At 40.0% G+C, this 11628-nt stretch overlaps 1 pseudogene; it reads right to left on the reverse strand.

The window, feature by feature from the left end:
- Positions 1-10989, reverse strand: part of LOC110320202 — a 34610-nt pseudogene extending 23621 nt beyond the window's left edge.
- Positions 10990-11628: the final 639 nt, after the last annotated feature.

Consider the following 11628-nt stretch of genomic DNA (forward strand, 5'->3'; position numbering starts at 1 on the left):
CTCTCTTTCCCCTGCATTTCTATAACAAAGCTCTTAAACCATAGAGTGTCTCTGCTCCTTCAAGGCCTGCTGCACACTCTGGCTAGGGTTGGGAACTTCTTCCCCTATTCCCTCTCTACTGCAACCCTGGTGGCTTTAGCAAAGTAGCTCCAGGGAGTCCCCAGGCAGGGCTGCTCCTTGGCCACCCCCTGAAGCATGGGATAGAGGAATGCCCACCCAGGGATGAGTGGATAGGGTAGGTAGCAGCTCTCCCACACCTTATTGACCAGAGAATAGGGAAACTCTGGTGGGGCGTGGGCCTCTTTTTCCTCCCAACTTCTTCCTGGCCCCCTGGGCCCCCCTTTTATTTTGTTCCCAACAGAGAAGGATTGAAGGAGTTGAAGGAACCTTATCTGGTATCAATGAGAGGGGAGGCCCTTGTTCCTGTGAAGGTTTGATGCCCCAGTGTAGAAGAATGCTAGGGTGGTGAGGCAGGAGCAGGTAGGTGCGTGAGAGAGCACTCTCATAGAAACAGGGTGAGGTGGGGAGGGGTAGGGGGATTGCAGAGGGGAAACGAAGAAAGAGGAAAACATTTGAAATGTAAACAAGATTTTGGGCGCAAACTTGGCAGAGGGTCCCAAGGTCCCCAGAGGACTCTCTATGCGGCAGGCGTCCTAGCACACTTAGGATCTTGAGATCACTGGTGAGTGGAATGTAACATCTGTTCCAAAAACAAACCAGAGGGTCTTGTGCCTGCAGGAACAGGGACAAAGGAACCCACACAACCAGCAGCTGGGATTTGTTCTGGTGGCTCCAGCCCTGCCCCATCTTGGGTGCGAACTCAGCAGGCCCTAGCACACCCAGGATCTTGGGATCACTGAGACCAGTCTACAAAGGAGAGCATGTGGACCACAGAAGCAACAGAGCTTCTTTGACAGGGTACCTTTGGGCCTTTATCCTCAGTCAGAAGGCAGAACTGAGACCAAGGCCCCTGGGCATCATTCCTGCTAGTGGAGAGTTGGCCTCTAGGGAGAGCTCTGACACCAGGACTCAGGAGGTACATCTGAGCTCCAGACTTCTGTGCACCTTCCCTGCAAGAGGACAGCATGTCTGCAGAGAGTGCTCTGACCACTGGGACTCAGGAGAGAGTTGGACTCCCAGGAGTGCTGACAGAGGCTAAAGAATCACAGGAGGAACAGACTCCAGCCAGAGACAGCTAGAACATCTAACACCAGAGGTTACCAGATGGCAAAGGATAAAAGTAAGAATCTTACTAATAGAAACCAAGACCACTCGGCACCATCAGAACCCGGTACACCCACCACAGCAAGTCCTAGATACAACAACACTCGCAAAAAGCAAGATTCAGATTTAAAATCATATCTCATGAGACTGGTAGAGGATTTTAAGAAGAGCATTAATAACAACCTTAAAGAAATACAGGAGAACACTGCTAAACAGGTAGAAGTCCTTAAAGAGGAAGCACAAAAATCCTTTAATGTATTACTGGAAAACACAACTCAAACACGTGATGGAATTGAACAAAACCATCCAAGATCTAAAACTGGATGTAGAAAAAATGAAGAAAACCCAAAGGGAGACAACTCTGGAGATAGAAAACCTAGGAAAGAAATCAGAAACCACAGGTGCAAGCATCATCAACAGAATACAGGAGGTGGAAGAGAGAATCTCAGGTGCAGAGGATCCCATAGAGAATATGTGCACAACAATCAAAGAAAATGCAAAATGCAAAAAGACCCTAACCCAAAACATNCAGGAAATCTAGGACACAATAAGAAGACCAAACCTAAGGATAATAGGTATAGAAGAGAATGGAGATTTTCATCTTAAAGGGCCAGCAAATATCTTCAACAAAATTATGGAAGAAAACCCATCTCAGGGAAAAAGAGAGAAACAACCTCAGGGTAAAAGGCTGGAAATCAAATTTCCAAGCAAATGGTCAGAAGAAATAAGAGGGAGTAGCCATTCTAATATCTAATAAAATTGACTTCTAACCCAAACTTACCAAAAAAGACAAGGAGGGGCACTTCATGCACATCAAAAGTAAAATCTTCCAAGATGAACTCTCAATTCTGAATATCTATGCTCCAAATACAAGGGCAGCCACATTCATTAAAGTAACTATAGTAAACATCAAAGTACATATTGAACCTCACACAATAATAGTGGGAGACTTCAACACCCCACTCCAATCAATGGACAGATCCTGGAAACAGAAACTAAACAGAGACACATTGAAACTAATAGAAGTTTTGAAACAAATGGTTTTAACTGATATCTACCAAACATTTATCTCAAACAAAAGAATATACCTTCTTCTCAGCACTTCATGGAACCTTCTCAAAAATCAACCATATAATTGGTAACAAAACAGGCCTCAACAGGTACAAAAATACTGAAATTATCCCATGCATCCTATCAGATCACCACGACTAATGCTGATTTTCAATAACAACATAAATTATAGAAAGCCAGCATTCACTTGAAAGCTAAAGAACACTCTACTCAATGATACCTTGGTCAAGGAAGAAATAAAGAAAGAAATTAAAGACTTTTTAGAGTTTAATGAAAATGAAGCCACAGCATACCCAAACTTATGGGACACGATGAAAGCAGCCCTAAGAGGAAAACTCACTGCTCTGAGTGCCTCCAAAAAGAAACTAAAGAGAGTATACACTAGCAGCTTGACAACATACCTCAAAGCCCTAGAACAAAAGGAAGCAAATTCACCTTAGAAAAGTAGACAGCAGGAAATAATCATACTCAGAGCTGAGATCAACCAAGTGAAAAAAAAAAAAAAAAAAAAAGAAGAAGAAGAAGAACTATTCAAAGATCAACCAAACCAGGAGCTGGTTCTTTGAGAAAATCAACAAGATAGATAAACCCTTAGGCAGACTAACTAGAGGGCATAGGGATAGTATCCTAAGTAACAAAATTGGAAATGAAAAGGGAGACATAACAACAGAACCTAGGGAAATCCAAAATATCATCCAATCCTACTACAAAAAACTATACTCAACAAAACTGGAAAACCTNCAGGAAATCTAGGACACAATAAGAAGACCAAACCTAAGGATAATAGGTATAGAAGAGAATGGAGATTTTCATCTTAAAGGGCCAGCAAATATCTTCAACAAAATTATGGAAGAAAACCCATCTCAGGGAAAAAGAGAGAAACAACCTCAGGGTAAAAGGCTGGAAATCAAATTTCCAAGCAAATGGTCAGAAGAAATAAGAGGGAGTAGCCATTCTAATATCTAATAAAATTGACTTCTAACCCAAACTTACCAAAAAAGACAAGGAGGGGCACTTCATGCACATCAAAAGTAAAATCTTCCAAGATGAACTCTCAATTCTGAATATCTATGCTCCAAATACAAGGGCAGCCACATTCATTAAAGTAACTATAGTAAACATCAAAGTACATATTGAACCTCACACAATAATAGTGGGAGACTTCAACACCCCACTCCAATCAATGGACAGATCCTGGAAACAGAAACTAAACAGAGACACATTGAAACTAATAGAAGTTTTGAAACAAATGGTTTTAACTGATATCTACCAAACATTTATCTCAAACAAAAGAATATACCTTCTTCTCAGCACTTCATGGAACCTTCTCAAAAATCAACCATATAATTGGTAACAAAACAGGCCTCAACAGGTACAAAAATACTGAAATTATCCCATGCATCCTATCAGATCACCACGACTAATGCTGATTTTCAATAACAACATAAATTATAGAAAGCCAGCATTCACTTGAAAGCTAAAGAACACTCTACTCAATGATACCTTGGTCAAGGAAGAAATAAAGAAAGAAATTAAAGACTTTTTAGAGTTTAATGAAAATGAAGCCACAGCATACCCAAACTTATGGGACACGATGAAAGCAGCCCTAAGAGGAAAACTCACTGCTCTGAGTGCCTCCAAAAAGAAACTAAAGAGAGTATACACTAGCAGCTTGACAACATACCTCAAAGCCCTAGAACAAAAGGAAGCAAATTCACCTTAGAAAAGTAGACAGCAGGAAATAATCATACTCAGAGCTGAGATCAACCAAGTGAAAAAAAAAAAAAAAAAAAAAGAAGAAGAAGAAGAACTATTCAAAGATCAACCAAACCAGGAGCTGGTTCTTTGAGAAAATCAACAAGATAGATAAACCCTTAGGCAGACTAACTAGAGGGCATAGGGATAGTATCCTAAGTAACAAAATTGGAAATGAAAAGGGAGACATAACAACAGAACCTAGGGAAATCCAAAATATCATCCAATCCTACTACAAAAAACTATACTCAACAAAACTGGAAAACCTGTATGAAATGGGCAATTTTCTAGACAGATACCAGGTACCAAAATTAAATCTGGATCAGATTAACAATCTAAATAGCCCCATGTCCTGTAAAGAATTAGAAGCAGTCATTAATAGTCTCCAAACCTTTAAAAAAAAAAAAAAAAAAAAGGCCCTGAACCAGATGGGTTCAGTGAAGAGTTCTATCAGAACTTCAAAGAAGACCTAATTACAGTTCCCCTCAAACTATTCCACAAAATAGAAACAGAAGGTACTCTAACCAATTCATTTTATGAAGCGACATTTACTATGATACCTAAACCACATAAAGACCCAACAAAAAGAGAACTTCAGACCAATTTCCCTTATTAATATCAATGTAAAAATACTCAATAAAATTTTCACAAACCTACTCTAAGAACACATCAAAATGATCATCCATCATGTTTAAGTAGGCTTCACCCCAGGGATGCAGGGATGGTTTGATATGGGGAAATCCATCCATGTAATCCACTATATAAGTAAACTCAAAGACAAAAACCACATCATCATCTCATTAGATGCTGAGAACACATTTGACACAATCCAACACCCATTCATGATAAAAAATCTTGGAAAAACCAGGAATTCAAGACCCATACCTAAACATAATAAAAGCAACATACAGCAAACCAGTAGCCAACATCAAACTACATGGAGAAAGCTGGAAGTATTCCCATTAAAATCGGGGATTAGACAATCTGCCCACTTTCTCCCTACCTATTAAATATAGTACTCAAAACCCTAGTCAGAGCAATTAGACAACAAAAGGAGATCAAGGGGATATAAATTGGAAAGGAAGAAGTCAAAATAACTCTATTTGCAGATGATATGATAGTATATATTAGTGATCATAAAAATTCCTCCAGAAAACACGTAAACCTGATAAACTTTCAGTGAAGTAGCTGGATATAAAATTAACTCAAAATAATCAGTGGCCTTTCTCTACACAAAGTATAAAAAGGAGGAGAAAAAATTAGGGGAAACAACACCTTTCAGAATAGTCACAAATAATATAAAATACCTTGGTGTGATTCTAAGGAAGTGAAAGGTCCGTATGATAAGAACTTCAAGTCTCTGAAGAAAGAAATGGAAGAAGATCTCAGAAGGTGAAAAGACCTTCCATGCTCATGGATTGGCAGGATCAATGTAGTAAAAATGGCTATCTTGCTGAAAGCAATCTACAGATTCAATGCAATCCCCATCAAAATTTCAACTCAATTCTTCACAGAGTTAGAAAGAGCAATTTGCTAATTCATCTGAAATAACAAAAAACCTAGAAAAGCAAAAACTATTCTCAACAATAAAAGAACCTCTTGTGGAATCACCGTGCCTGACCTCAAGCTGTACTACAGAGGAATTATGGTAAAAACTGCATGGTATTGGTACAGCAACAGACACTGCTTGTGGACGTTGTACATCGTGGTGCGGAGCCTAGTGCGCACCACGATGTACAACGTCCACAAGCAGTGTCCCTCAACAGAGGAATGGATACAGAAAATATGGTACATTTACACAATGGAGTACTACTCAGCTATTAAAAACAATGAATTTATGAAATTCTTAGGCAAATTGATGTATCTGGAGGACATCATCCTGAGTCAGGTAACCCAATCACAAAAGAACACACACGATATGCACTCACTAATAAGCAGATATTAGCTCAGAAACTTATAATACCCAAGATACAATTTGCAAATCACATGAAACTCAAGAAGAAGGAAGACCAAAGTGTGGATGCTTCGTTCCTTCTTAAAAGGGGGAACAAAATACCCTTGGAAGGAGATATAGAGACTAAGTTCAGAATTGAGACAGAAGGAAGGACACCCAGGGACTGCCCTACCTGGGAATCCATCCCATATACAACCACCAAACCCAGAAACTATTGCATAGGCCAGAAAGTGTTTGCTGACAGGACCCTGATATAGTTCTCTCTTGTGAGGCTATGCCAATGGCTGGCAAATACATAAGTGGATGCTCACAGTCATCTATTGGATGTAACACAGGACCCTTAATGGAGGAGCTAGAGAAAGTACCCAAGGAGCTAAAGGGAACTGCAACCCTGTAGGAGGAACAACAATACGAACTAACCAGTACCTCCCCCCCACACACACACAGAGCTGTGTCTCTCTTTACATATGTAGCAGAAGATGGCCTAGTTGGCCATCAATGGGAGGAGAGGCCCTTGGTCTTGAGAAGATCATATGCCCCAGAGTACAGTGGAATGCCAGGGCCAGAAGGAGGGAGTGGCTAGGTTGGGGAACAGGGCTGGGGGGAAGGTATAGTGGACTTTGGGGATAGCTTTTGAAGTGTACATGAAGAAAATATCTAGTAAAAAAAGAAATGTGAACATATAAAATATCCAATTTAAAAAAAAAGAAATAATCAAACTTGGGGATGAAATCAATAAAACAGAATAAAATGAAACAAAATAACAGTTGAAAGAATCAATACAACAAATAATTGGTTCTTTAATAAAATCAACAGGATTGAAAAAATTTAGCCAAATTAACAGGAAAAAAAAGAAAATCCAAATTAACAAAACAAAAAGGGATGCATATTGTACACTGAGTGAATACATAGAATAATAAGGATATACTTTAAAAATATGTATGTCATCAAACAGTAACAGCTAAAGAAGGATAATTTTATTGACATATAGGACCTATAAAAGTTAAATTATGATTAGATAAGCAATTCAAATATACCAATAATTCCTAGTGATATAGACACAGTAACTTAAAATTTCCTGACCAAAGATTGTACAGGGCTATACAGATTCAGCCATATCATCAAGGAATAATTAATAACAATTCTCCCCAAATTTAGCAACAAAATAAAAACTGAAAGAATGTTGCTTGATAATTTTTTGTGAGGCCACAATTAACAGAATACCTTGTTGGGGTCTCTCACCTCCACTAACCATTCTCCCTCTAAACATTATATTGAGCCCCCTGCAGACGGACAGGATTGCCAGTGAGAAGACCTCCCCAGATCTCCCAGAATGCAGCGTCGTCAGACCGCCCTACGTCATCGTCATCACCGCCCACTGTCGCCGCCCACTGTCACTCGGACCAACCACTAATGTCGTCACCGCCCACTCGCTTGGACCCACCTTCCAGACACATCTCCGCTCATGATCGGGCCGCGCGTTAGAGAGACAGAGAGACAGAAAGAGTTTCTCCAGGGGTCTCAGGGAGGGCTTAGAATCCTTCCTTGTCTGATTAATAAAATCATGCTCNNATCAGCGCAANCTGACAGGGCATTCATTTTTCCTTTGCAGCCCATCTTATCTTAGGATGTTTAGCTCTTCAGTACGAACCCAGTTCAAAGTGTTTTCTGCCCACGCAGATATACACAATACCTAAATCACACAAAGGTCCAAAAAAGAACGAAAATTATTAATTTTTCCCTATGAATATAGACTCAACATTTTCAATAAATTCTTGCAAATCCATTAAAAAGAAATATCAAATATATCCAATAGGCTTCATTCCAGAGATGCAGGCATGGCTTAACATAGATAAACTGATAAGTGTAATTTACTGTACAGACTAAAAGACAAAACCCACATAATCATTTAAGTAGATGCAGAAAATGACTTTGACGAAACCTAAATGATATCTCTTTATGATAAAACTCCTAGAGACACTGAGAATACAGAGACATAGCTCAATGAAATAAAGGTAAAATAGAACTCACCAGTCAAGACCAACTGGAGTGAAATTGGAGAAACCAATTGAAGAGAAATGCAAAACATGTTCATTAATATCAGGAATAAGACTTGACTACTCACACTCTTCGTAACTACTCAGTATAGTACTTGAAGTTTTCAGTGGAGGAATTGCAGAGTATCTTCTCTGCCTGAATAGGGGAAGGAGGAGTGAGTCAGGTGATGTAAGTCTGTGAGTCTTGCAATAGGTCCAACTGACCAGCAACCAGCTCCTTCTTCATTCATACAGAATGAAGCCTAATGATTATCCAAGTGGTAAAGGTTATATGTTTGGTTTTTCATTTCATGTCTAGGGTTCCAAGAGTAGTGACAATGAGAAAATACCAACAAACAGCTTCTGTTTTTATGATCAACCCTGCAACTCCAGTTCTAAGAATCTAAAGACTGTCTCCTCCAAAGCAAACACATTTATTATATAATAGCCTGCTCTTAGGCTGGCACTCCAGACAGAAAATACCTGGATCAGTTTTTTTATGAAGAGCAAATACTAACACCCAATTTCCTTTATTATATATTTCACTATGCTATAAAGTAGGAAAAGTTTATTTTAGTCAATCTATTCCTCCAGGGATGTTCTCTTCACACGACCCCCAATCTTCTTTAAACTATATTTCTAGAGAGTGCTAAATTATAGCAAAAGGAGGCCTTGAATCTGTAGCTTTATTTCCTGGCCCATCTGAGTTTGTCAATTGTCTCTGTTTACCTTGCACCAAATATACTGTTTGAGTTAGCCCACCATTGACTCACTTGCTCAACCATGTTCATTACTTCTTGTGATGGTTTAATATGCTTGGCTCAGGTACTGACACTATTTGGTGGCATGTCCTTGTTGGAATAGCTGTGGCCTTGTTGGAGTAGATGTGTCACTGTGGTCATGTTCTTTAAAACCCTTGTCCTAGCTGCCAGGATGCTAGTCTTCTAGCAGCCTCCAGATGTGAACTCTCTGCTTCTCCTGTACCATGCCTAGTTGGACACTGCCATGTTCCCGTCTTGAAGATAATGGAACCACTGAATATGTAAGCCAGTCCCAATGAAATGTTGTGCTTATAAGAGTTGCTTTAGTTGTGGTGTTTGTTCATAGTAGTAAAACTCTAAGACACTGCTCTATTCAGAAATTGAAAACATCCTAGATTTCCATTATCACATGAATAGATAATAAAAAGATACATTTGCACAATCAAATAATACTCAGCTGTTAAACAACAAAAAAGGAGAATATCATATAATTTATACATAAATGCAAGGTAACCCAGAAATATGAATTTAATATGTATTCATATATTTATGAATGTTAGCTTTTAAGCATTCAATGGGCAAGCTATTGTTTGAATAACAACAGAGGTTAATCATACAGTAAGGAACTAGGGGCAGTGATGGAAGGATCTCCCAAGGGAATGAAAATAGTATATATCATTAGTAAGAAACACGAGGGTAAACTGGAACAAGAGGATTAAATGCAGAAGCTTGGAAGAGAGTGGTAAGGCTGGAAATATGGTAAAGGGTAGATAGCACTAAAGGGACATTTAAAGACTCACATGGAAACCTAATACAATAAAAGTGCCTTAAAATATACACATATATAAAAGAAATCTAAATTAAATCACCAAATATCAAGAAAGGCAAAACCTCCACAACATATTTCTCTCCACAAAATGAAATCTTCAGTTCTAGGAATTCATTGTATATAACTGAGTTGTTAGACAAATAGGACCCATGGCAAGCCTCAAATAATCCAGGCTATTGCCAGTGTTATTGTTCTTCACAAACCAATGGCAGGAACCTACTTCTAAAGATAAAACCTATATATCTTATTAAGCATAGAGAAGTCTAGTTGGTGTTTATATCGATGGTGAAAGGTAATTTTGGTGTGTGCCAATGGAAAGAGGTAGAAGGGTATGTGGAATTTTTGTTGATGTTAAATATGTTTAGTGTAGTCAGAATTATCATTAATTGTACATTAGGGGTGTATGTGGCTGTCTTGTTTTTAGAAATTGGGCTTTTATTGTTTGAGGTGTTCTTCCTATTATTCCTTGGTCCTGAGGGTTATGGGGAATCTTTGTATGATGAGTAATTTCCCAGTGTGTGCAGAGGTTTTGAATTGAGAGCTAGTGAGGCATGGCCATTATCAGTCTTTATCTGTTAAGGAATGCCCATGATGGCGAAGGTGGAGAGCATAGGATTAATAAACCTTTTTGATTTTTCACTTTTTTAGGCTGTAGTCCTCATAAAATGTGAGTATGTATCTACGCTGACAAAAATATATTTCTGTCTACCTAACTGAGGAATATGGGTGACATCAATTTCCTACAAGGCATTGGACTTACGACCTTGGGGATTGGTGCCCTTAGTTTATAAAGCTGGAGTGGTAATGGGGGATGCACAGGAGAAGCATGCCTTTATTTCCTTTGGAGTTGAGCAAGGAGAATGTGGGGAAATGTGGGGGAAGCAGGCATGGAGCCCCTTTATATTTGTGTATGTGTGTGAATGAAATTGTCTGCTCAGTGGAGGCTATGATTATATCTGTTGAGGCAGATTGTCTAGCAAGAGACTGTGCGATTGAAATCTCTATGCCTTCCTGCAGATGTAAGAACTGATGGCTACCCTTAGTTGATATTAGGTGGCTGCTGAGTTATCAAGTTTTGTTTTTGTTTTAAGGAGAAGTTAGATAGAGAGTCTTTGCCAACACCTATTGTGGGCTGTCCAGATTTAGACGGGGGCCAGAGGAACCTTCAGCCCACACCATAGAGTAGCTCTGGTCAGGAGCCTTCTGTTGCTCCTTCAGCTTGTCCAAATCCATGCAGTGGAGCTAACTGAAAGCACAGCAGGAAAGGACACGTTACTCGTCTCCAGAGTTGGGGCTGCTCACCTTCCCAAGGTCTGTTTGTGCATTTGTGGAGCTGTCTGTGCTCCATGTGGTCGCCATTCGTTGGATTGTGGGCCCTCCTCTGCTCTGCCACTGGACACAATCTCTCTCTCTCTCTCTCTCTCTCTCTCTCTCTCTCTCTCTCTCTCTCTCTTTTTAGATTTATTTATTTATTATATGTAAGTACACTGTAGCTGTCTTCAGACACTCCAGAAGAGGGCATCAGATCTTGTTACGGATGGTTGTGAGTCACCATGTGGTTGCTGGGATTTGAACTCTGGACCTTCAGAAGAGCAGTTGGGTGCTCTTACCCACTGAGCCATCTCACCAGCCCAGACACAATCTCTTAAAGAGGCAGAATGAGGGGAGTTTGACTACACTTATCCCACACCACTGCTGGGGTGGGTGCTGGGCTGTAGGGAAACACAAAAGTACCAATCTAGGGCTGGGAAACATCTGAGGGTGGGAAAGTGCAGTCTAAAATGTGGGGAAATCAGAACTGGATCAGGGTACCCCGAGCCTATAATGAGGCAGGGGCCTGGGGTTCTCAGACTCTTAGACATCCAGGAACCACTGGGAATTGGATCAGGGCCCAGAGGCTGGGGATAGAATCTAACCCAGGGGCAGGAGTAGAGGTGGGGAAACTCCACCTACGCAGGCTTGGTGGTGGTCGTGACTGGGAGCACAGAGAGGTCTTCT

The sequence above is a fragment of the Mus pahari genome, chromosome 4 (genome assembly GCF_900095145.1).
Source record: "Mus pahari chromosome 4, PAHARI_EIJ_v1.1, whole genome shotgun sequence".
NCBI lineage: Eukaryota > Metazoa > Chordata > Mammalia > Rodentia > Muridae > Mus > Mus pahari.